The sequence below is a fragment of the Penaeus monodon genome, chromosome 15, assembly GCF_015228065.2.
Source record: "Penaeus monodon isolate SGIC_2016 chromosome 15, NSTDA_Pmon_1, whole genome shotgun sequence".
NCBI classification, from domain to species: domain Eukaryota; kingdom Metazoa; phylum Arthropoda; class Malacostraca; order Decapoda; family Penaeidae; genus Penaeus; species Penaeus monodon.
This window is the reverse complement of record NC_051400.1, coordinates 46,092,957-46,095,156: the sequence shown is the minus strand read 5'-3', so window position 1 is coordinate 46,095,156 and position 2,200 is coordinate 46,092,957.

The following is a 2,200-nucleotide window of genomic DNA, read 5'->3' as shown; positions in this document are numbered from 1 at the left end:
GTCTGCCACTTCTCTTGTCATCTATTATGTTTCTAATGTGGTTGTTCCATGACTAATGGTCTGCCTCGTTTTGTTTATTACCTGTTTATAGATTTTTATATTTTACTAGTGATATTTCTACATTTTTACCATACTTCATTTTCTTTTTGTTGTTAAGAGACTTAGTGTTTACCCTGTCGGTGGGTCGATATTATGATTTTGTCAATTTGTTCCCACGTGTAAGGAAGGTCACAGTCTATTTAAAATTTAATGTAGATCTGAATTCACAATCTAAAAGTGATGAATGGGGCCATGGTATTCCTTGCTTGAAGGCAGAAAACATTTAGGGAAATATTGGGAGCTATATCCTGGTGATTACTAACACACTGGTTTCACGAGGCAATCATTTGGGTTAACATGCGAGCAATACTATGTAAATGTAGGCGGACTGATTTCATAATATACATGGGATTGCCTCTGATATATAAAGCATTCCTGTCACCTTTTCTGCTCTTGTGCATTTTGTTGGGTAATTAGCTACCTCTTTTGGACCCGAGGTTTAGAGTGTTGTTTCAGAATAATGTTTGTGATGCTGCGTTCATCTACTTTATTTGCGACTCTGTAAGCATTTGCAAGGTAAATGCCAGGCAGTGTTCTATTGTGTTTTGTTATAGTCGGTGGTTTTGTTGACTGTTCATATTTGTCAGATATCTTGTTCGTCAGACTGAGATTTTGTACTTATTTCTATTCCGGGAGATCCTCATTAGATTACGGAAAGATTCTGATCTCAAAACCTTGCATTTCATCAAAGTGGGTAAGGCGGGGAAGCTCGAAGTTAACGAGCATTCTTCTTTCTTTTATATATCTGTTCCTTTGGTTGGTAATTCCTTATGTGGAGGCTTTATATCTTTCTTTTATCATCTCAGCTCTTTTGTAGTTCGTCAAAATTATACCCATTTTCTCCCTCGTTATTTGTTCTACTAAGTAACAATGAATCAGACGTTTCCTGTCAGGGAATACAATGGCTATAGTCATTTATCACAACAAGAACTATCATACCGCTGCCAGGCTCCAGAACAACAGGCTTGTGGTGATACATTGCGTCACTCCATTGGCGGTTTGGTGCAGTGGATGGAGGTGGATTTGTGTTCTTTGCTCTTATGGTTTCTTCTGTGATTATTCTGCTTACTTTCTTCTTGTTTCTTGTGTGATTGTGAGTGGGTGTTACCTGTATTTCTTTGTGTTTATGATCTCTGTTACCGATTATGCCGGAGGATGGGAATGGGTGAGTGCTGTCGTTGGGCCAGCTGGAGGAAAGCTATTTTTGCTTGTGTTAGCTAATTCACTATACGGCAGTAAGGGTTCCAATGCTGCTTAGTTAGTGCTTGCATGATCTGGGGAGAAGGTCATTTGATGGTCGTTAAACTGGGAATTATTTCAATGTTCACATGAGGTTCAAATAGAGGGTTTTTCGGGTTCAAGAGGTTCACCGGCAGGGGATGAATGGTAGGACGAGGCTGGGTGTGCCAGGGTATGGTAGGATTTTTGAGAGTATGAAGGAGTTACCAAAGGAAGCCGGAGAGGAGATAGAAAAAAAAGGTTAGTAAGAGGATGTACATGGATTGTTGCAACACAGGGATAGGTCTGGAATGAAGAAGGGGGGGGGTAGATGCAGGATGTATCGGACACTGCTCTAAGGCCGTCAGACGTACAGGACATCCTCGCTTCCTTTCTCAGTCCCACAGATATTGCTAAAGGTCGTTTGTTAGTTCATTAACATATCCATGAAGTTGATTTTGCTTTTGGCTATTGTCAAATTATGCTTTGGATTCTGGAATGGCTAATGCTATGTATATATGTTGCTTAATTTTCATTTTGCCGATAATAGTGGAAGACAATGAAGTTCCTTGCTTTTTTGATGAATGGCTCTCCAGTCTGCTGAGGGAACTTTTGGTGTTGTTGCGAAAAAGATGTTTTCATTTTCTGAAAGACTCTTTCTTAGTATTCACTGTGACCTTATCCCTTCATGTCACGACTTGTGAGCGTGAATCGTTGAGCAACGGACAGCCTAATAAGAAGACTACATATTTTGGTAGCGTTATCTGGGCCACAACATTTGTTCTTTGCAACATACCGTCCTATCTCACGAATTTCTCGTTGCAGTGAGGCACAATATTTTATTCAAAGAGATTGTTAACCTAGGTCCACAAGGAGGCATTGC